At 32.4% G+C, this 26,012-nt stretch overlaps 1 protein-coding gene and 1 non-coding gene across 3 annotated transcripts in view; one reads left to right on the top strand and one right to left on the bottom strand.

Annotated features, from left to right (window-relative positions):
- The first annotated feature begins 4,496 nt into the window (after positions 1–4,496).
- Positions 4,497–26,012, top strand: part of LOC113392061 (neural/ectodermal development factor IMP-L2-like) — an 80,871-nt gene continuing 59,355 nt past the window's right edge. Inside the window, exon 1 of one of the 2 annotated variants that reach the window (XM_026628300.2) lies at positions 4,497–4,887. The gene's annotated coding sequence lies outside the window, so the exon portion shown is untranslated. The remainder of the gene's footprint in view (positions 4,888–26,012) is intronic. The other variant, XM_026628298.2, reaches the window with a different exon arrangement.
- Trnan-guu (transfer RNA asparagine (anticodon GUU)) lies at positions 21,600–21,672 on the bottom strand. The gene has a single exon. It is a non-coding gene; the product is annotated as a tRNA-Asn (tRNA).

Below are 26,012 nucleotides of genomic sequence, written 5' to 3'. Positions count from 1 at the left end.
TATGTTTTTATTCATTTACAATGCGTTAAGTATACCAAAGAGGCCCTGTAGGATTAAACTAGGAAACCCCGTATCTTACGGGCCAGGACTTCCCCTAAATGTTCACATTTATAAGACTTGTTATTAGGTTAAAAGTTTCCTCTGTATATATATAAATTCCATATTCTATATTCAAATTTGATTTGAATTAAACACTAAAAACCGATGGATTAATCCAGATTTGTTTGAAGTCTAGAATATAACTACGTGACGAGACAGCCGTCCTACGTTAAAGCGATTAAAGGGAATACCTTCAAAATTTAGTTTGAGAGCTAAATTTAGTTTCACATGTAGATCTTGGAAATTAGACGAGAATTTGTTGATATTCTGATAGTTGATGGATTTGGAAATTAACTGTTATTTTAAGCTCGTAGGTAACGGCTAGTTTGTAAATCTGAGATGCGTGAATTCGAACCCGAGGTCGGACAAATAATAATAATCCTATAGAAGTTATTAGGGTTTTCTTTCAAGAAGTTTTTACTCTCGGCTGCACATTTTGGACCTTAGTTCCGCAGCGGCGGACGGCCGAAAGTCTTTGTGAAAGGGATGCCCTGTAGAGGGCCATCGATTGCACGATAACGGCATGGAGACGGAGAAGTATCTCCTTCGGTATCATTAGATTAAGTAGAAGTATGTACATGGCACTTGTTACATCTCGATCTGGACCACTAGGCGCTCAAAGTGCTCTTCCTTTCTACCTATGAGCACATGCCTTATACTAGTTTCTTGGTAAGTTTCTGGGTAGAAATAGATGTTATAAGGCATATTATGAAAAAAATGTTATAATATACGGACAGGCGAGCCACCTGATGGACGGAGATGTTAACCATGCTTTGATCTCCAATGCACCGCCTTAGAAACAAAGACGTAACGTCCCTTGGGATTACACTGGCTTACCCCTTGAAGAACACAACAGTATTAGGTAGAGCTGCCTAATATATTTACGATGTTTGGTTGACACCGCACAAAACACCACCGAGTTAATTTAATACGAATAAAAGTCATATTAAATATATATAAAGAGCCGAGATGGCCCAGTGGTTAGAACGCGTGCATCTTAACCGATGATTTCGGGTTCAAACCCAGGCAGGCACCACTGAATTTTCATGTGCTTAATTTGTGTTTATAATTCATCTCGTGCTCGGCGGTGAAGGAAAACATCGTGAGGAAACCTGCATGTGTCTAATTTCAATGAAATTCTGCCACATGTGTATTCCGCCAACCCGCATTGGAGCAGCGTGGTGGAATATGCTCCAAACCTTCTCCTCAAAGGGAGAGGAGGCCTTTAGCCCAGCAGTGGGAAATTTACAGGCTGCTAATGCTAATGCTAATGTCTGAATAGCGAAAGTTTTATTCTGACCCCCTTTTGAATATATTAATCCCTGCCCTTAACAGACGAGGTACTGGAAACCAAAATTAGAAATTTATGTATATTTTGGATTAATACGGATCTCTATAAAGTTACATTCCTTATTATAAAATAGTAACATTATTTAGATAACTTCTTACACGCGTATTGTTAATCGGATCAACGCGCTATTGTCAGTCTAAGCGCACAATGATGACTTTTTATAAAGGTTTTGTACCATAAACAGTTAACTAACTTCGCTCAGTTTTATTCACATAAAACTAATTACCGCGATATCTTAACAGGTTTTATAGCGGTTCTTTATAATGGAATATGCCTTAGTAATGAAGAAGTAAAAATTGTCTATGGGATTATCTTAATGTATCTGATTAGATCTATCTATACATTTGATGAAACATAGAGTATATTTGTTGACAGTTACCAGAAGTTTTAAACAAAGTATGAATATGTTGGTATAGCTTTAAATTATGTATTTAAAGATTTATTTAAATTAGAGTAGCAACAGTTTTAAACTTATATTAGTAAATATATACGTTCAACATAATTATTTCAATAACGTTCGCTTAGGAATTTAATTTAAAAAGATTTTAAAAGATATTCGATTTTTTGCCTCGAAAACTACACGATGAAGTTGCTCGCTAAACTGCCATTAAGTGTGCATGTGCATGCATGTGCATTTGAAATAGACAACTTCACACCTTATATTATTTTACAATGTTTATTTTATTTTAAATTTATAATGGAACATTTAAATTTGGAACGAGTGCTGTAGTAGTAGTGAAAAAAAGAAGAAATTACAATTTATCATAATGATAATGACTATTTTATTGTTATTAATTATTTGAATGCAGAAATATAACTTCTAATATAGTATACGCAACATTTTTTTTTAATTATTTTGCATGTAATTTATATTTGTTACAAAAATAAAAATCGTACGCCTATTCTTTACACATGAATTTTGACTTGTGTGCGTTAGGCTGAACAATTTATTATCTGCGCCAGATAATTTTCAAGTACGTTATGACGACATGACACGCCCACGACACCTATCCGTAGTGTTGGTGTCTATATCGATGCTCTATTTGATATAGATAAATAATTTAATTGGGATTTCAATTTATTTCATTTAATTAAAGTGTTATCACTGGAATGTTTTAAGAAAATTTTAATTTTAATAATGAATAAAATTTTTTATTAGAGAATACACTCCATAACTCCTTATTTAAATTTTACGTGCAATATTGTTAATGTGCAATATTTGTACTGTTCCTACCTGCTATATATACTAACTAAAATTTGAAAATAGGTTTGTAACTACATCCGACTGTGACGTGAAGTGCTCATGTATGGCGTGATTAAAAAATTACGTTGTTATTCGAGATCATGGGTCAGTGACTGTGCGTCCTATGATTCTATTTTGTGACATTTTATACTGTCGTAATTGGGAAGTTGTTTTTGATATGGCAGTTGGTATATATATAATATTAAGATATAGGAAGTAAATAAATATTAATAATATCTCGCCTCATATTTTTTACAGTTTTCGTTATTTCTTTTTTTGTGATAGATTTTTTCCAATCAAAAAGTAAGTTAAACGCTTCCATATTGAATAAATTTCACTTTACTTGACTTGACATAATTATAACTGGTGTTGTTATAACTTTTTCAACTTGTAGATATTTTAAGATATTTTTGTGTACTATGTACTGTGTTTTAAAAAAAATTGAATCAATAACGTATATATGTACTATTTTATTAATAATAAAACTTTATTATACATCAATATTGGTTCGAATTAAACTAGTGATTCAAAATGTTGAAGTAATTTTGCATCGTTTCCGTTTCATTTATTGTAAATTAATAAAAAAGTAAAGTACAAATTATGTACAAAATTCCAAAATTTCTTTGTTCCAAAGTCAAAGCTGCGAGTCAGTAAGGCTTATTTTAAGAAATTGGGTGCAATTTGTTAAAATAACGTTAAAGGAGTGACGATTACTATTAATTAGTAATTATTGTTATAAGTCATGTTAAATAACAAGGGTGAACATAAATATGTGAATTACATATTGTAAACAAATCATTTCGTCCGTACATGTGTCCTTAAAAATATCGAACCTATGTTTTTAAGAATAGACATGTTTTATAACTATGTTACATTACAAAAAAGTATACATGTAATTTGTAATTTACCATTAAATTACGATTTCCCTGTATATTTAAATGTTATGATGGAAGATACAAACAATAATTTCAATTCTATTTATATCAGATATAAAAAAATCGCGCAGATAAGGGTTAAATATAATCGATTATGTCATACGACATTTATATAATTACCAGATACGACTAATTAAACTTTATATCTCTAAAACACGGAAATGTTTAACTAATTATCGATTCTTGGCACCAAAATTGACTAGTCCGGGCCAAATCGTATGATATTTTCAACACGGAAACAATTATTCTTAGTTATTATACAATTTCTATGGGTGGTGGTGACCACTTACGGTCGGGTGGCAAGTTTGACGAAGTTAATATTTAAAAAAAATCTACATCCATTCGAACTAATGAAAGGAAACTACATTTATAAAGCCTATAAAAATATCTCCGATAACTACAGTTATTGTTTAATGGTAGGTACCGGTTTATTAACGTCATGCATAAAAATATTATAGATATAACGTCGTATTTTAATTTAGGTTAAAATATATGAGGAAGTCGACAAAATATTAAGCGTAAACCCATACATACATAGTGTACCCACTTTCATTATAAAGATTGCACAGGAAAACATAAAAATCATACATTACGTCAATTAAGAATTAAATTCAACGATGAATATGAAATATATATTATTTATATTCATATCGTAAAATCTTTCACGGTGGATAGATTTTAATTAAAAAATTCCCATCGGTCAATAACAAAAGGTTATGCACCATCATCAATGTTTAATTGTGTGTTCACGGCAATCGGATTCTGATAATGCGGAATAATCGAAAATCGATACAGCCGTGCAATCGTGCTACACTACTGTCAATAATGTTGATATAACATTCTTTATGTTAAGCTACAAACCACTGATAAAGTACCTTCCGACTTGGTATAAGACTCCGCATTCGACATTGCGCAGTCGCGAATAAAAGACGTGTATTTTTTTATCGATTCTATCGATATCAAAGCATTTTGAGCGCACACGTCACTATTTTCTTTCTGACGGGACTCGCGTTCGATTTTGAAATATACCGCCAATTTACTATTTAACTTTTTTTTCTGTTTGTGTATTTTCGCGCGTTTCTGTGATGCCACTTATGTATCTGTGAACACGTGGGTGGATTGTAATACATTTTTTTTTATTAAAAACAAAATGTTAAATGTGTCTCGAATACAATATTATACGTATTTCGCTATAAAGTAGTTAAAACTGTATAAAAACTCTGTCAGTATATCCAGTATTACGAAGGCGCCTAAAATAGGTAAGTTTTTTTTTTTTTATTGAATGCTTGTTTATAAAAAAATAAAACAACATAACACATTATTACTCAGACGTTACTCAGTTTCCTTGTAATGTAATCCTTAAGAATATATTTTTAAATTAAACTATTTTTCCTTTTTTAGTTTTTTAACAATTTGACCTTATAATCGGCAAGTGTGAGTTGATTTTATATATTAAAATAGATAAGATTAGACTATATTTATATCATAATCATTGGATATCATAAGATATGTATTTGAATATACTTTTATGTAATTATTTAATAAACTTTATTCAATTTAAATGAATGAAAATATATTTTTAAAAAAATCAAAGTCATTAAATTGTAATGGCAGTACTAACGAGGTTACGATTCCGGATTTAGCCGGTTTTATTCGGATTGTATGAAATGCGAACACTTTTATTGTTTATTTTATGATAATTTGCTATCAAGCGATTATTTTATTTTAAACATTAAGGGTTTTATTAAAAAAAAAGCTATTTTTATCTTCATTTTAATTTAAGATGGGCAATGACATTGAATGTGACCTTAAATTGTTATAACAAACAATTTAGTGTATTTTTTTAAAGTGAATCAGTAGACCCTAATTCAACTTCCAAAAATTTAAAACTAAATTAAATATTCAAAAAGCTTACACGAAATAAAACAAAACTTCGCGTATCGTACTTTAAATACCGTTTAAGGTGTTTTCATTGAAAATAAAATGATTGTTATATTTCACATGCAAGTATTCTTTGAATATTGTATTAAAAATATATGTACTTGTTTCGTTGGCATATTTTTGGTGCAAATAGTGCACAGAAGACCAAACAGTAGTCACTGCCCATTGACAGGCATTTTCACGTCATACTTACCATTCAGTGTGTCGCGGTGATGCAAAAATTAGTAGGGCTACCACAATAGACTTCCAACAATTTTACAAAAAAAATATATATTATTTTAAGGCAACCAACGCATGTATTTTTAAATTATTTGCGATATTTCGAACGTACTTTTAAATAAATAAGCGGTATTTTACACGGAAAAAATATCTCTATAAATTAAATTATTTCACATTATATTTTAACCATGTGACAACCCATAAATCCGATGTAGTATTGGGTTGATAAACAATTATATAGTCAAATGCATTGTATTAAAGTTCATTTGGGCTTGACCGTTGTGTAGTTATGTTTATGTATTTGTAGGATCAAGAATGTTACCTATTGTACTATAATTTTTATTATGTACTATAAGGATGTTGTCCCATGTATAATGACATAATCTTAAATTTATAAAGGGAGACACTGAGAACTGCCTACTAAAACAAGTACGGCTTCCGCAGATTCTAAGGTTGGAATTTGGAGAACACTTTGCACAATGGCAATTTTTCGTGGGCGGAATCTTAGTCATTCCAGTAACCTGAATCATGGGTATAATTTTTTCGTACTTCAAGGTATTTGATTAAAATTTTTGACAGAACTAAGGTTGACATTGACCATAATTATAATGTTAACAGGACACGTGTACCGAAATGACGTATCACCGAAAGTTGGTTGTCAAAATTTCACGAGTGAAATACGAAGTGATTTCTTACAGAATCGCACTTTAGATGCTTTCACTTTAACCGCACTAAATAAATATGGCCGACATAAAGATACAGTTTTTGAAACTTAAGTGTAGTGATTAAGTTTAATAAAATTATATATATAATCGTTTTCTGGTTTGTTTGATACTGATTCTAAATGTCAAATTTGCCAAAAAAAACATCAGTAACGCGATTACTAAGAAATTGTACAAGCAAGGAAACTTTTTAATGTTTTTTTTTTGTATATGCAACTATTTTCCGCCCTCAGCTTCGCTCGCGTTTAAGGTAGATTCTGCCACGTGTATACCAATCCGTATTCAAGTGCTGTGGTAGAGTAAGCAACAATTCTTCTTCTTAAAAAGATGAGAGGACAAACCTCTAAAATTAGAGCGAAGCCGCGTCTGACAACTAGCTACTAACTACATTTATTTTACTAACGAAACTTTTTATTTATTTTACTCAAAAAACATTAATGGTATTCGCTTTACTTTAAATAGTTTGTTAAATGACGATTCAAACGTGCTTGTAAAAGTCTACTTGAATAAAGTATATTTTGATTTTGATTTTTATGATATAAGTAGGCGGACGGACAAAAAGGCACCTCATGGTAAGTGGTCACCACCGCCCATACAGATTAGCGCTGTAAAATTAACCATTCCTTAAATGTCAAAAACGCCACCAAATGACGGGTCACTCTTCAAACTAGAACACAATGATAATAAGTATTGCTCTTGGACGGGCTTGCATAAAGCCTTAAACTCAAGTAAGGTGAGTAAAGATAGTCCTATGACAATCAGTTTCAACATTTCTCACCAGCTAGTACTGCGAGGGTCACATTGTTTCGATCTTAATTAATGTCCAATAAAGTTAATCATCATACATACCTTGCAAAAACAGATAAAACTCTCGTTCTGTAATCACACTAGTTTAATTATTTAAATGTCAAGAGAAAAGAAATTATTTGTATTAAAACCTTAACCTTTAAAATAGGTACATTGTTGTTAAAAATAATTAAAGATATTGTACTACATTTGTACATAGTGACAACGCCTTTGATGCTGTGTTTTGGTTTTCTCATTCCAAATGTTTTTAATTTATAGTTTGATGGAAGATGAATCACGATTGTTGATAAGAATTCCAGAAAATATCAATCGCTTGATCTTGAATGAAACGTTGGCTGACCAATCTTCGCGTACCCAGGATTGATAATAAAGACTTTATTAAAATATTCTAAAGATCGAAATCTGGCGTTTCCCAATCAATAATTTATGAATTACCTGAAGCTTACACGTTGGCAATGTTACATCGTGGCTCAGGTTACTTGTAAAGCAGCTGTTCCTGTGTCTGATCGACACAATACGAGATGCCCTCATTTTTCTCACTATACAAGCGCATTTACGTATTTCTCCAACATTAACCGGAACCGCGCCGGATTGGGAGAGGCCTGTCTTGACATATTGCTATTCTATCGGACTATGATAACGAGCGAAAAGTCCTCAATGAAGAATATGTTTTTACTTTTAAGTAGATAGCTCACCTTCCATGGTCGTAATAGAATTTTCTGTATGTGTGTGTTTTTTTTACGGATTTCGATGATGATTTTTGTGTATATTTTGATATATCATCCCTGGATAGTTTGTAAATCATTGGAGCCGAGAAGTAAATAAAATTCCTATTTTATCCGGACGAAGTCGGAACGGGTAGGTAATTTAAATGTAAATTGTTATTAATAATATTCATAGTAGATATCTTCTTCAATCTAATCCATTTAGGACAATATTATTATTATTAAACGACAAATGCTGCAAGGTCGTCCTATTCCTTTCGGCAACCATCAAGACAATCTTTAATGAGAGGATTTACGAATAAATAGGTAAGGGCCGTGTGTCATTAAGTCATTTATTAGTCGTCATTAATGACATACGAAATTAATTTTAGATCACTCTATCAAGAGATATAGCTAGACTCCTGTGCTAAAGAGATATGATTAGATATTCGTATAGTAGAGTGCAACCCAAACCCAGCGAATGTATATAACTGGTCACATAAAGGAGATCACTCACAATCGTCTAGTCATTTTGCTTGTCTAGTTTACTAAAATAATGTCTAGGTTTATAAGTCTTCCGAGCATATTAGTTAGCTATGTTAAAGTCTTTGGGTGGTGCCTCTTCAGCAGCACTAACTGTACTGTAACAATCTGAGTGTAAATGACTAAGATTAAATTAAAGCATTACGTTACAGTATTTTCTAATTGGTTGACATTCGTTCTATTTAACAATCTAAGATTCGATTTTGAGTATTCGCCTGCAGTCAGTTGTTTTTATGTTGAACCAATTGTAACCATTTACTGTAATTGTCAGTTCTTCTAACTTGTAATGTTCGAATCTGAATTGTTACAATATAGGCGGATGCTCCTGGTGAAGGACCGATTTTAATAAATCTCATACTGTTCTTAGAAAATTGAAAGCGTGACTTTTATTAATCGTTATAAAAAAATTAAGACCTATTTTAAAATTTAGAATGCTTTAAACATTAATATACAGATTCAATATGAATTATATTAAAAGATTTACCTTTTACAGTGTACATGTGTGTTTACACACACTCATACAACATGACTGTTTTATTACACTTACGGGCTTTCACAAAGTTTCCTCGACCGTCGATCACGAGATTAATTGAAAATTAATATTAAAAAGAAAAATATAATATAGTCTTCGGTCAATATTTCCAAAGTAACATTTGAAATAATACTATGTATGTATGTTACTTTTAAGCCTGTTATTTATTAAACTAAATAAAAAGGGTGTTTACAGATTTCACTTTTGTTCTTAATGTATAGTTTGACTTTTGATTTCATGTGGGTTTCCCCACCTTATTCCACCACGCTGCTCGAATGTGGGTTGTTGGATACACACTTAACTGATTTTCGTTGCAATTAGAAACGCCACCGAGCACAAAATTAATTATTTACACTAATTAAGCACGTGAGAATTTAACGATGCATGCCTGGATTTGAACCCACAGTCATCGGTTCAGATGATTCTAACCATTGCTCCATCACAGCTCTTCATCTTAACATTTAATTTTAGTCAAATTAAAATCCGTTCGTACGTATTTTGATACTGTAACTATTAAAATTTTATAACGTCACTGTGTTGCCAGTAATAAAATCTAAGATCGGTTTCACGGACCTTGATTAAATGAATGAGTTCCCATACGGCTCCAGTGAGCGGTGTCACCGAGTATAATCGTTATGATGAGTGAGTGAATGGTGTATAAAGTAAATTGACCTCCACACCTTGCGGCGAGTTATTTAATTGTATGCGTACGTGTTAGTTGACTCGTATGTCTGATCTTGCGACCTTTACCTTAAGTAGTAGTATGCAGGGGCATATCTAGGGTTACTGCATACTTTCCCAATGAAAAATATTTTAAACTACACAAAAGAAATTTAAAAAAAAACTACCGCGGGGCACTCGGTTGGAACAAAGTCTCTTTCGTTCTGTATTATGTATTTACAAATAATCAATCAAATAAATTATCAACGTTTGAATATAATAAAATATCAATAAATAAAATTGTTATTAAAACGCGTATAATAGAAAGAGACAAGGAGAGTGTGAAAGAGAGGGAAAGTTCGCCTGAACATATTACTTTTTCCTTACGCGACGGTTTCTACTAGTAATGTAAGCCGCGTTAAAAAAACTTCGTTCCAAAAACAATTAAATAATTAATGAGATCAAACTTTAAATAATGATAAAGTTTATTTTTAAATTCACATAAATATGTTACACTATAACACATTTGTAAGGAAAGTCGATAATATTAAAATGACTTTGTACATCCATAATTTAAATTGGTAAGGGTCATTGTCCGTTTGACGTTTCTAATCAGATCAAGGCCGAGCGCTATCATTACGACTCTCCTCGGCTTTTGTACAACTGTATGACAAGACTATCTTTTAAAATGATTTTATGTAATTGCTATAGATTTTTTTCTACTTGTACTTCTGTTGGAGTTCCTTTTTAAATAAATGAATATTTATTATGTATTAGGTACGAAATATTTTTTATACTATTTATTTAAACTTAATTAAAGTTCTTTTTTTTTCACTTGATGTCATTGACATTCAATAAATCCTTATCTTGTACTTCGATCTGTTTTTTAAATATTTTAATTCGTATATTATACCTGTTTCTTGTAATGACTGACTCATTTTTACAACACAATGTTTTGGATTTTGGCGGTAGAATTATTATCCTGATTATCTTTGGCTACTTAAATTTGTCCCAAATTAAGTATTTAATTGCTGGTAGGGCTTAGTGTAAGGTGCAGGCACCACCACCTCATCAAATATTCTACTACCGTTTAAAAATACTAAGGTTCTTCCGTTTTAAAGAGTGAGTGGGGGGCTACTCTCACAAGGGACATAGCATCATACTTCCCGAGTAATGCATTGGTCATGTAAGGACTGGTCAATGTTTCTTACAGTGCCAATATGGCGATGACTTACCATCAAGTGGAACATTTGCTAATCTGCCTATAATACATATGTTAAAGCCTAGTAACAGACGGATAGACGGACGGACAGCGGAGTCTTACCGTTTTACCCTTTGGGTACGGAACCCTAATAAAAAAATATACAATAGCACAAGGGATCAGGATTGGTCCTGTGACTTTTTACATCGCTAGGCGGCCTGTAAACCATTACGATTTTGGCACTTAAATGATCAAGTTAGTGTAATTTGACGTTCTTTTAAAATATGTAATAAATACGAAAGCAATGGGAAACAAAATGATTTATACTAATATCTTTACTTCGTATGTATACGTTAAGTGTGTGTCTACTTCCGTTCATATGATTTCTTAGTGTAACGGAACTAAAACTACTTAGATATGACTAGTGTGACCATGACGCTCTTTTTATATTAATAATATATTTATTTTTAATAAATGATGTAAGGAATTGATGAAAATTTAAATCTCATGTGATAAACAAGGCATATTACTCAATAAAAGATTATATTAAAAATAAAGAAGTGTAGTCTTAGTATTTGTTGATTTCTAGGCAGATATATAAAAAAATTGACTGTACTTTACCGATATGCTCTGTAATTAAAATAACAGAAAAGAGTAACTACTGAGTTTCTTGCCGGCTCTTCTTGGTAGGATCTACTTTCCGAACCGGTGGTAGCCTTTATATTTAATTCAACACTGTTACATGACGATTAAAAAGTGACACTTTTATATTTAAAAAAAAGACTTTTTTGTTTTTGATTTGAATTTGATCCACCCGATTATAAATGGAGTATTAAACGCAGTACAATCTGACAGTAGTGGCAGTGATCTTTGAGATCAAGATAAAGTGCTTTAAAAAGGCTTCGTAATGCGTACAATCATGTGTCCACTGCATCTGTATTTTCAAACACTTACCTAAACGTCTTTAAATCTGTATTGGAACAGCATTCGATCACATCCTGGCATAATATTCTACATTTTGGAACGAAAATATATATCGTAAAAAAATTATCACACTTCATTTATTACGTGATCGCGTTAAATTTCTGCATTAAAATTAGCGATCATGGCAACACTTCAGTGCAAAACTATTAGATCCGCTTAAATGGTCAAATGTTGATCCGGCCTTATACCTTTTACTAGACTTAATAGGAATTAAAATAATATCTCGACGACACTTGCTTCCCTGTCTTTCAAAGATAACCTTGTTACAACAATCATAGGAAATAAACGCAACATTCATTTATTTTTAAAAGTAACTGTAATATATTTTAAACTAGATTAATACCTGGCTTTGCTCGGGTGAAATTATTATTTGGATCACTTACTGAACGTACCCGTAAACGTCAAACATGGCCGCCCGTCGAACGTCATGTCATTGAATTTTATGGATTTAATATCGAATTATCTCGATTATTCGAAATTTGTTTCGGATATATGTTGTCGATTAAAAAATCATTATTTTTAACGATATATAATTGTGGACTGATTTCGATCGGATCTATCGTAGATCTGCACGAAATTATTAATATGATATGGATGTATTTTATATAAAATATCGTAATTATATATTTATTGAATGAATTTATAAATAAGCAATATAAATAGATTAAAACGGAGTTAATTAACTACGACTAAAAACTAAATTTTTATTTATGAAATACACTTCAAAATATAAAGTATATTTTAACGAAATTCTTAGAAACCCTTTTAAATCGTCATGTTAGATGGTTCAATTAAATATCAAGTTACCACCGCTCAGGAATATAGTTAACGAGATAAACTCACAAGGAACTCAATGGTACTCTTCCGATTATTAAATTACTTAGTATTTTAAATTAAAAAAAAATGTATTATTTTGAATGAAAATCATCGAATTCTAATGTTAAACTTTTTATATATTTTTTAGATAATATAATCTTTTATCGAGTAATACGCCTTACTCGAGTAATTTATTGGTTTTTTTTTAACATGAGATTTCAATTTATTATCCGGCACAGATAAAGTCGAAGTCGAAGAGAAAGGGGCTGTGATTGAGGAATTGTATTTTTATAGGATATATAAATATAATATATGACAGTATTATACAAATATATAATTCATATGGTTGAACGGTTGAATACCTGGTTGATTTGTTTTATTTTGTACAGTTTGTCATACACGGCTTTGCTTGCGAGTTCAGGCTTGCTCATACCAAATATCATCAAAATCGGTTTAGAGTTTTGGCCGAGAAAGTGCAACAGACAGACAGATAGATTTACTTTAACATTTATGATATTAGTATAAAAATATAGATTAGATAATTGTTTTATTATGGAACCGTGGAGCGCAGCAGTGACTTTAAACATAACGTTAAGTAGATGCCCTGACAGATGTTGATAATGGCGGCAGTTGTGGTGGTAGGGCTTTGTGCAAACCCGTCTGGGTAGGTACCTCAGATATTCTACCGCTAAACAGCAGTACTCAGTATTGTTGTGTTCCGGTTTGAAGGATCAGTAAGCCATTGTAACTACGATGGTCGTAACATCTTAGTTATCTCGATTAACTTAACTTTTTCATTGTATCAACTTGGGAGTTTGGACTGACAAAGGTGTTGATCTTCTAAGCCACGGATCAACTCGGTTATGTATATGTCGAAGAATCAAAAAGTTTAATTAGGATTTTTTATTTTTTTATCGTGCTGGCAACGTCAGTATGACGTAGATGAACACGTGACAACTGAAAAGTGTCACAGTTGATGGGAATATCAAAAATATATTACTAACGTGATCTTTACTATATATATGTATAAAATAAGTATCCATCACCCAAATATAAAGTGTCTGAAACCGCGGGAAAGTAATTAAGCTAATTTTCTAGACTTTACTCATACAAAAAATACCCGGTCAAGAGCGAGTTGTGTCTGTGACAGTTTTTTTTTTCGCTTGACCTCATTACACAGTTGTTTGTCTAGATTTCAACAAGGATACGTTAAATAGCGTTGAATAAATCTTGATATTTGAATGCCTAGTCTAATGGCGCGACATCGAGTGACATTCAAGGTAGATCTCTTTTCAATAGAGTGTATAAAAAACTGTTAATAAATACAACTTAGATTTGGCAACATAATTTATTAGTAATCCGTTTTTGTAAACTGTATAATTCTATGCGATTTTCACGTTTCATTACACGTAAATGATTTTGATTCGCCTGCTGGTAAACGGAGTATTAAACACTTCAATTTTTCATGAGTGACAGTGTTCATCAACATTCGACATCAATACAAAGCGCTTTAAAAAATGTTGTGTCACCTGCATCTGTAATTCCGGTCACTTACATTACATACATTACATTGACAGCCTGTAAATTACCCACTGCTGGGCTAAGGCCTCCTCTCCCTTTGAGGAGAAGGTTTGGAGCAGAATTTCGTTGAAATTAGACACATGCATCCTCACGATGTTTTCCTTCACCGCCGAGCAAGAGATGAATTATAAACACAAATTAAGCACATGAAAATTCAGTGGTGCTTGCCTGGGTTTGAACCCGAAATCATCGGTTAAGAAGCACGCATTCTAACCACTGGGCCATCTCGGCACTTAACTAAACGCATTTAAAGCTAGACTGAAACGTCATTTGATCACAACTTGGCATACTAATCCAGATTGTAAAGCAAGAACGTCATAAAAGAAGTGATCACAATTCATCTATTACGAGATCGCGTATAATTTATTTTTAAATATATATATTAACTCCAAGTATATGTGAATGTGTCGAGAAAAATAGTGGTCAACAGTACCACTAAGTACCCGCACACTAGTAAAGTAGTATGAAGTTAAGCGAGTATCAAACGTAGCTATCACGCACACAAGGATAATAAAATTGACTCATTTGTTTCAGTTCTTTTGTAGAGCGACACTGTCTAAATATATAAATAATCTAAACAGATATAATCTTGTGGAAGATGAATGTATTTATCTTAAGAACCCTCGTATTGCATTATTAAGAAATCTAGAGCTTTCCTTTGTCTAGCAAAATGCCACTAGATCGGTCCTCTCTCTCATTTAACTGGAGATAATCTGAGCCAGTCAATTGTGGATGTGTCGAGTTTTTCTGTTGTAATCTTACAAGTAATATGTGTCTTATCCCTTTCTAGTTTATGAATATATATCTAAAGTTTAAAGGAATTTGAACTACCATCTACTACTGACCAGTTCACACGGGTTGTCATATAATTTATCGCCTAAAGCATTCAGGAATAACGTAGTTTTCTATCACTAACAACAGTGTTAGAAATGGACTATTAGTTCCTGAGATAACCCCCCTATATCAATAGAAACAATTAAACCACTTTATCATATTAAATAATTATTAATAAATAAATTTATTAGGAATTAAATCTCAAGTATTCTAGCAAAGAATGCTATGTATGTTTTTATTTTTAATATGTATTGAAGCGCATTTGTGGCAATATTCATTTCGATCCCTACTAATATTATAAATGCTATAACTATGTAAAGCCGCGGTTCTTCTCGGTTCAACTCACACGTTAACTAACTACAGGGACAAGGGACAAAAGATCTCAGTTCCCAATGCACCACCAGCTCTATCGATGAAAGTAATGGTTAAAATTTCTTACAGAACCACTGTCAATGGGTAATATGAATAGGATTACTTTACATAGTAAAGTACATAACCCTCTTTATCTACGTAGTTGGGTTTAAATATTCGATGTCGATTTATTTTGTGTCATATTATTAAAAAAAAACTTTATTCAGATAAAATGACGAATTCCTTAATAATGTGTGTTCAATTATATTGATCACATTTCAACACGTATCGAGTTCATTGACCTTAACTGTATCTCACGTACTTGGTATAATTACAGCTATTATAAAATCGTTCTGTATATTAGGTATTCGTTAGATGTATTAAATGAGTTATATATATTTTATATAAGAAATTCGAGGCGTGATGGCCCAGTGGTCAGAAAACGTAAATCTTAACCGATGATTCATGAATACTGGGAAAATGAACTTTCAGATTTTTCATGTACTTAAGGAAAACCTCGTGAAGAAATCTGCTAGTGGTGGATGAAAATCTGATACGAGTACCCACCAACCCGCATTGGAGTAGAGTGGTGCAAACGCTGTTAACCTCCTCCTCAAAAAGGAAGAGGGTGGTTTTAGCCCAAGAGTGGGACATTTACAGACTGATACTTAAAGTATTATTGTTAAATATTTTATGAATATTTTATGATGCCAAATTGTGAAAGGGTTGTGTTTATAAAAAAATGGGCGAACCCCATCGAAATTCGACAATAATAATTATTAAAAAAAATTACAAAACTTGTATGAATTTGCAGGTTCCGATCATATTTTCTCTTATGTACAATTTATTTTTACTAATTACTCAAGTTCGTGAAAAGCTATCGGATAAAAAAAATGAAAATCGGTTGACAAAGAGAGGAGAAAAAGATAGTGTTTTGTCTTTGCATATTCAAATATAGATCTTATTTTAAACTGGGATATTGACGCAATCGCCAAAAGTATCCAGATGATTTTAAGTAGATTCTGAATCTTTTACGACCGTTATCCAAAAATAATTATCATTTTATTTATAAAAAAGAAATAGACTCTGTTGTCAAAATACGTATGGTCGGGCCATGTGCAAGCCCGACTGAGTAGATACCACCCACTCATCAGATATTTAACCGCAAAACAGCAGTTCTCAGTATTATTGTGTTCCAGTTTGAGGGATGTAACTTCGGGCATAAGGGACATAACATCTTAGTTCCCAGGGTTAGTAAGTTAATGGTTAACATTTCTGACATCACAAGTGTATCTGCAAATAACACAAATATTGCACCAGCTCGCTCTATCCGAAGTAACTTCGGACTTACCCAAAACTGTACGTGCGTACTCCCTAAGAACTAAGGCCGGGTATTGGAACCGACACTTCAATTTCTGGACCTTTACAAGCTAACCCCTAGACCAATGGCAGTTGGAAGAACGATATAATTATGTATCTGTTGACCGAATTTCTAGTGATTTAATTGTGCGTTATGTCAATCAGTGATAGTTATCACAGTCGTAGTACGTCATTGTGACGCGATCTCCGTCCTCGACCGACATACACTTGAAGATTTCTTTTATTAATATTCTTGCTTTTATACTTGATAGCTCCGTGTCATTGAATGACACAGAACATTTTTATCGAGAGAAAATTAGTGCAATATCACTTCTTAGGCCGAAAGATATCGTTCTCTATACGTTGAAAATTAATCCGAAATTCGGTCAAAAATATCATGTTCCTTTTTAGGTGCTATCCGATAATTATTCACTGTTTCATCGTGTAGGCTAGATATTCAGACCCCGAGGTCCTAGGTTCAAGCCCCATATGGGAGCGCTCACACTTGTACAATAAAGTGTCCTGCGTAGCTGGCTAGTCTCCCCTTAGATCAAATAATTATTATAATTTTTTTTTATTTATTTATTTAAGCCTCATTTATTCCTTAGTATAATAATAGTAATAAGAGTTTCTTTCTTTTTTTTTTATAAATCTAATTTTAACTAAGGACCTCTCAACGAGTATGGCGTCCTCCATCTCACTCCATTTTTTTCTGTCCTGAGCTATTCTCATCCAGTCTTTGTTTAAGAATTAAAAAAGTTCGTCTTCCCATCTTTCAAGGGGGCGACCTCTTTTCCTTTTTCCGGGAGGGCCAGCCCATCCAGTGATTTTTCTAGTCCACCTCTCTTTGTCCTGACGTGCAATTATTATTATCATTATCAAATATTAATGTTTTTCGCTTATGTTTAAAAGTGTTATAATCTGTTATTGAGGTTAACGTTTGCTATACGACTGTGCATCTAACAGACTACAATTAATAATAGATTCTTAGATATTGTATTAACTTATTTATATTATTAACTTATTAATTATTAATTATTAGTATATTGTATTAATATATCTTCCAACTAAGTTATAATACAGCTTTGGGAACGAAATTAAATAAATATCGAATCAGTGATTATCTGTAATAAAGTAAAACAAATATAATAATAATGGTTACTACAAATAATGCCCATAAATGATTAATTAGAATGATTTGATTTGAATAGAATAGACGAGATGGCCCAGTGGTTACAACGCGTGAATCTTAACCGATGAGTGCGGGTTTAACCCCAGGCTGATCACTGAATTTTCATGTGCTAAATTTGTCTTTATATTTCATCTCACGCTCATCGGCGAAGGAAAACCATCATGTGTCTAATTTCAACGAAATTCTGCCCCAAGTGTATCCACCAATCTGCATTGGAGCAGCGTGATGGAATATGGTCCAAACCTGCTCCTCAAAGGGAGAGGAGGCCTGGGCCCAGCAGTGGTGTGATTTGAATATGCTCGTCACATTTTGTCATTAGACTTTGGACTTGAATGTTATCAACTAAGTATATCGTGGTTATCATTCGCTTAACCTTATCTTACTTATTCAGGGTTTACTTGTTGAGTCTTATAACACGACCAGAAATAGGATATGATAACGATGGGTTCTCATCTCTTCGACTAATGGTTTCGCTAATGGGTAGGTTTACATCTCAGGATGAGAGCGATACATGATTTATTTGATAAACAATATATTTTAAAATTCCATAACACTATCTGTTAATAAATGCAACTTCATTAAAAATATATTAAGGCTTTGAAATCTTCCGATCAGCCGTTTGCATTACGAATATTTGAGTAATAAACACAAAATAATACTATACAAAACCTTTTATAATATATTTCTCAAATAATGACAAACAAAAGTTTTTATGTTCAGATATATATATATAATAAAAAGACCCGTGATGACTGTGGTTTCAGCACTTGAATCTTAACCAAAGGTCGCAGATTCAATCCCAGACAAACATCGGTGTTAAAGGAGATGTTAAATCAATTCACCCAACCCGACTGTGGGATATTAATATGCCGTTACTTTACTTTTACTTATAAGAGTAAATTGAATAGCTTTACCAATTTCATCTTTTAAACAGTATCTTATAAATAGAAGGGTCTAAATAAGTACACACTTAAATAAGTTGACATTCAATGAGTGGGCAATAGAAGTAATATTCAATCAATGCGACCACCGAGCGTGAAGTGACGGAGTTGTTGCCAGGGCACAGAGCAGAGAAAGAGTAGAGTTAACTTTTTAATTTTTCCCTTGTCAATATGTTCGCGCGAAAAAATCTGTCAATGTCAATTTCATTACTATAAAGAAAAAAGGCAAAAGTATAACACGATACAGCCTCATATATTTTAATGATCGTAAAAATAAAATATTTTCAAATAAAAAGATGGAAAACAATATCGAAAATTAATTAATTAACAATTTTTATTGTTTGATAGGCGTTTAAGCGTACGTGATAACGAAAAATATTTTAAAGACTTAATACCTTATTGTTTGAACAGTCGTGTCTAGCACACCGTTTCAAATCAAATGCTATGAACAAAATGAACTTTCAAGGTTTTGTTTTATCTATTATGCAATAGAATATTTTAGATAAGAAATGGCGCCATTGCGATTAATTATTTATGCATTATTTCTTCACATTCCTTAACTTCTATTATTATTATTATTAAGCAAAAAAAGTTTTACATTTGGCAGCCATTTTGAATAAATTACAATATCATACCTATAGACGAGAACTGATTTTTTTTTAAATTATTATCACAGATGTAAAGAAATCTTATCAGACAGTTACAAACTTTTGAAAAAGAAAAGTAAACATAAAAACAATGAAAAATTACTTTTTTAAAATAATTTATTATCACTGTTGTAACTACGATTTTTCGTTTTCATTTGATTGGTTGGTACCTAATATAATGTAATGTTTGTCTCTGTCAAATCTGCTCTGCGCAAGCGCAGTCAATTGACTTCAAGAGACTGCATGGCGACACTAGATTGGAGTGCTTGCAATCATTTGATGGACTTTGGATCGTTGCATCACACGAAATGAGTTTCTTTCGATCTAACAACATATACACATAGTATATGTTAATAATTAATACGGAACCTAAATTGCTTTTTAATACAATTGAAACCCTAACAAGTAACAGAAGTTTTTACTTCATGTTTATACGTATTTTAATGATATTATTATATTTTTTAATTTAAAATAGTTAAGCAGACTGGTCAGCTAGTATGGTCCAGAAAGTAACCTAACTAATTTTATATGATCCAGTACATTGTTAATTGTTAATATATAATAAGAATACAGAAATCTTAGGTTTAACACAAAAAAAAAAACAATTATTTTATGGGTTGTACAATGGACGGACTTATGGCTAATTAGCCATCTCTCCCAGACAACCCAATCTGAGAGAGATTTTTTTAAAACCATCGGTGTAAACGGTGCAGTCAAAAACTTACATACAAATATTTACACACTAATACTTATAATAAATATATAAATATATATATTATATATACCATTATACATTAACATAAGAATTTATAACATTAAGTGCTTAAATATATACAAATATGAATTAAAAATAGTTACTGTATGTATCTTGACCGCGTGGGACAATGGCATGAATGCTAGCAGCATTTCCCCGTTGAATCGCAATTTCGATCCTCTGGGCTAAAAACGAACCAGCTCTCCTGTCACCAGTGGAGGCAATAAGGCGAGGTGTTATACTTTTGATGAAGCTTTTTGCACCATTACTCCAAGGGCCAAGTGTTTCGACAGCAAATGGGACAAAAAAGTAATTTGACAAAATATATATATAAGTAATATTTACACTAACAAATATTTGAGATAATAACATGTTAGTACGTATAGGGCACTTAGACCTTAAACGAGAGAGCACGGGTGAAATAGCAATAGTTATATACGTATGAGTTTGTTTGTATATGTGGTAACAATTATAAATGTTTTGATTTCTAAGTAAAATACAATAATAAAATAACTGCTCCGCTTTAATCGATGTTTGCTGTAGCACTGATCAACGATCACTTCCTTATAAACATCTAATGGCTTTTCATCTAACTTTTTAAATCAATACAACAACTAACAACCACAATTATGATCATTTTACCCACTTCCGGTATTACAATGTCGTCAATATAAATTATGAAGTATAATATTAATTCTAACAAATCAATTTATAGTTAAGTTCTCATTGGTGAAGGAAAACATCGTGAGGAAACCTTCATATGTCTTATTTCAAATTCTGCTACGTGTGTATCCACCCGGATTGGTGGATTGGAGGTCTGAGCACAGCAGTGAAACATTTTCAGGCGGTTATTTTTCCTCACCTTTACATAAAGTATGGTATTTATTACTTCTCGAAATTAGTGTTAACCTTCCGCCTAAACCCCCCCATTACAAGAATTATAAACCACTTCAATCTCTTGTGACTTTACTTTAATTACTCAGACTCACACAGCAATACTGAGTACATATTTGCAGATAACCCCTATCCCCATTATAGTCTTTGCCTAGCTCTATGACCAGTTTATATTTCTACTTGGTAATCGGGGTAGTCAAAAAATACATTCAACAGTTAAATAACATTTTCAAATGAATGTAGGAGTTGATAAAAAATTGGTTACAAATGCTAATGAGTAAAAATTATTCGCCCCCGGGTGGGTTCGAACCACCAACCTTTCGATTAACAGCCGAACGCGCTAACCATTGCGCCACGGAGGCTGCATATCTACAGTAAGAAATATTTACCCCACAATTAAATCCCTAAAATCATCTCGCATTCAAATGTTTTTAAAGGGCCATATCAAAGACAGCTATCTTTGCCTGAAAATAAGTCTATTGTTAGTGGAAAGGAAAAAAAGCTTATGCGCCAAATTGTAATTTTGTGAAATCAGGTTTAAAATTTTTATTTTTAATATCATCTTCTAAAAGTACCATCTATATTATATCACAAAGTTGTACAATAATGAATTATATATATATATATATATATATATTAAAATAATTTATATATGAATATTTACCTATAGAAGCGAAATACCAGTCACTGATTAATAACGAAAACTCAGAAACTGTAACACCTGCAAACTTGAATTTTGGCAGGTAGGTTCCTTATAGGGTTAGACATCCGCTAAGAACGGATTTTACGAATATCCACCCGTAAGGGTAAAACAGTAGTTTAGTTAGTTAGAAATTCATGTACTAGTTTTATAAGTATCCTGTTTACTTTTTAACAATTTTTAGCGTAGACATAATTACACGGTGTTCTTCGTGACATCATAAATTATAATCTAACTCGCAATTAACTTAAATAAGTGTCATTTTAATTATATCGTAAAACGAAACGGTTATCATAATCTTGTAAGTAATAAGATGTTAACGAACTTCATTTTCCATTTATATACCTAATATACTTTTATGTAACTTCACCTGCTTAGAAGAGTTATATATTCAATTTTATTACATAATCTATTATTAGTCATTAGATAAAATATACAATTAAAAAGATGTTAAATTCCTTTGTTTATATCTAGTTGTTGTAATGTAATGAAATAGCTTGTTGTAATGAATATTAAAAAGCGCTCTTAAATAGACATTTTTCAAAGATGATTGAAAGCCATCGGCTTAGAATGATAAACATGAACTAGAAATAAACTCATAGGTTGCTAATGTTAATTAAAATACATGTAATAATGATATCTATATAAAGATATATAACCGATATGACTTGGGAACCTTCAAGAAAAGGGCGTACTCAAACGGCAACGCACCTGCAAGCCCCCGTCGTTGCAGATGTCCATGGGCGGTGGTAGTCGTCTTCCATCAGGTAAGCTTCCTTGTTTTCCAACTATTCGATAAAAAGTAAAATAAAAATAAGAAAGCAGTGGTTTTACTCCACTGTTTGTCAATCGATTTGATTTTCCTTAGAAAATAATAGTAAAATTAAGCGCTTGAAACACGGAAATATTCCCCTTACTAAACATACTTTTACAATATATATTTTTTTTAATTTGACATGTACCTACATAGTGTACGGATACTAAGCCTAACAGAAGATTTCTTTTCAGGGAAACACCTCTAAAAAAATATATATCTAAACAAGTTGTTGCCCGCGGCTTTGCTCTCGTTTCACGGGTCGGCCGTGGGTTGTGTCCTTTCTTGGGGTATAAGCTGGTCACATACCTTCTTCTTCTGTCAATAAAGGAATTCAGTCGTTTGACCGTGATAGAATAATAGACAGAGCTATTTTCGCATTTATGATATTAGTATAGACTGCATGACACTTAGAACGAGACCAATTAGTCCTCTTAATGAAAATCATGTGCTCGATCTGACAATTAAACATCATACGTTCACTGCCTAACAACAAGCGGAATAGTAAAACAACAATTCTAAAAAAAAATAGTTCTATATATTTACAAATCGATATTGGAACGTGTCCATCTATTAAATTAGACTAATTCAAGTTTCCACAGGACGATTTATTTTAACGTTTTAAAAAATCTAATTACGCAAAAAGAAAAAACACCAATTATTAGTATTAGCCTGCAGTTTATAATTAAGATTCATACTTTATTTAATACTGCAACAGAAATTAAACCAAAGTACCCAAGCTAGCGTGACCGTAGTTATTTGTCATGGTCTCCATTTTCCTCCGTCATGAAACAAATCGCGGTATCGCCTGCGTGTTAGGGAGGGATTGTTAGGTACCTTATGTCCTCTTATGTATTCCCGACAACTTGTAAGGAAAATTTTATGACGATAAACATGAAAGCGCAATAAATAGACTGACTTTGCCTACTTTACTAGCTGAAACCCCCTCTAAAGATAAAATGGGGATAACTCCATTTTACCTTCTGGAGAAAAAAGTAGCCTTCTCTGAATTCAATCTATCAAATTTCATCTAAATCGGTTCAGCGGCTTAAGCGTGAAGAGATTACAGAGTTACTTTCGTATTTATAAAATTTGTAGTTATCGTTAGTTAAAAACTATACATAAAATCGATTTTCAAGTTGATAGTTACCATTAAAAATGGCGCCATATTATATTTTGGGGTCACCTTACGCCTAAGTCATGGTAATGTGTTCGGCGATAACGGATTAATAAGATATTCGCATTGATATCACTACGAATTTGAACTACAGCTCTAATATTCCAAGCAATATTATTGTAATATAACCTTCGTATTTGTACGGGTTACCCATACAAAGGTACCCGTGGGCCTAAAAATCGTTTATCAGCATATGTTTGTGTTTTGAAAAATACCAAAGTTTAGATAGCTGAACCTGCGGCTTTACTCGCACGAAATTGATAGATCTTTACCTCGTCACCCCCAATTTTACACATTATTCAGCAGTTTGAGCGTGAAAAAGTAACAGACAGAGACTTTCGCATTTGAAATATCAGTATAGATAAGCGAAACCAGACGGAAAGCGCAATTACAAAGGTAGTAAGCAATACTATTAAGAGCTCTTATACTCCTTTCAGTGAAAGCGTCCCTTGCCCAATAAAAGAACTCACCATCAATAGACATTTCAAGGTCATTAAACAAAAGAACAATCTTCATTTGAATTTTCCAATAATGCTAACCTCATCCAAAAATTCACTTTCTAATTTTAATTTCGTCCACAATCCACAGTCACGAAGCTCGCATCGCATACATGATATGTAAACCTTATGACGTATATGCAAAATTTTCAAAGAAGCTGACCCAGATACGTCGTTGTCACGGCGGACATGCGTCACAGTCATCTTAATTTCAAATGTGTACTTTTCATTGCATCGGAATTCGATTATAACGAACAAATGAAAATACATAACGTATTAATTTATGGCGAGATTACAGCACTCGTTCTTGCGTCTATGGCGTAGTGGTTATTTCGGAAAACACATGGATTTTAATCGAACATTTAAATTAAAGAAAATGTACATTGTGCGTAAATCTGCATGAGTCAGCAGCATTGTCTCATTGGAGCATCAGAAAGAGCAACAGTTAAATAAGTTCCAAACCTTCCCTTCAAAATGAAGTACTTGCCCAACAGTTATAATCAAGCTTTCACTTTTCTGGTTCTGGAAACAATTACATTTGATGGAGACTAGCCAACTATGAGGAAGACGTATTGGTGGCAACTGTTCTCTAAAATGTAACGTTTTAACAGCTGTATTTCTTCTCTGATAATGCACACACTTGTGCACTAAAATATATCCTGCACAGATGGCAAATTTCCCATGAGAATAGTCGTCGTGGTGAAAAGCAATCAGGCAAACATAATACATTTATAAACTACGTAAAATGAGAATGCTTGACACTTAAACGAGATTTGTTTTAATAATTTATGAAGGATATCGTGAGGAAACCTGCATGTTCCAGTGAATAAAACTGCCTCACTCCTACTACCGCGCATTTGATTTTGGAATAAGATCCGAAACCTTCACCTCGCAGATAATTTCCAGACTTTTACTATGAACATAAACCCTTTGACAATCAAGTACAGATACATCATCAGATCCACTCGTTTAAATAATAAATATTGGTAGTGTACTGCGACTCCGCGATAAATAAAAATATATACTCGTTTAAAAAAATGCCCTTAAATTTTATTCGTTTATCTTTTAATTATTTTAGTCTTTTGAGGTATTTCTTTCCAAGCTGGTGGTAGATCTTCGACAGTCAATGAACAAGTAATGCTTCTTTATTGAAGATTTGGACTCGTCTTACCTTATATATTTATGTAATGAATGTATCTCTTATACAGTATTTAAATTAATACAATATTCGAAAACCGAATGTGTCAGCTGACAACTTAATTAAAACGATGTGTAATTTTATACATAAGTTGATGTATTAAAAACTAGCTCGTACTAAAGGTTTGAATTAAAAAAAAACCTCGGAAATTACGTCACAGGTTACGCAACGTTTTGCTTTTTATTGCTCGATTTTTTGCTCGCCTGGTTTTGGATTACCGCAAAAAGTAAAAGAGGTCAGTATCGGTGAGCATATGTTCTGCCTGTTGCTTCGTTTGATAAATAAAAGTAATATTTATAAGTATGATAAATAAATA

Source organism: Vanessa tameamea, chromosome 27 (genome assembly GCF_037043105.1).
Source record: "Vanessa tameamea isolate UH-Manoa-2023 chromosome 27, ilVanTame1 primary haplotype, whole genome shotgun sequence".
NCBI classification, from domain to species: domain Eukaryota; kingdom Metazoa; phylum Arthropoda; class Insecta; order Lepidoptera; family Nymphalidae; genus Vanessa; species Vanessa tameamea.
The sequence above is the reverse complement of the archived record's forward strand: the minus strand, read 5'-3'. Positions and strand labels throughout refer to the sequence as shown.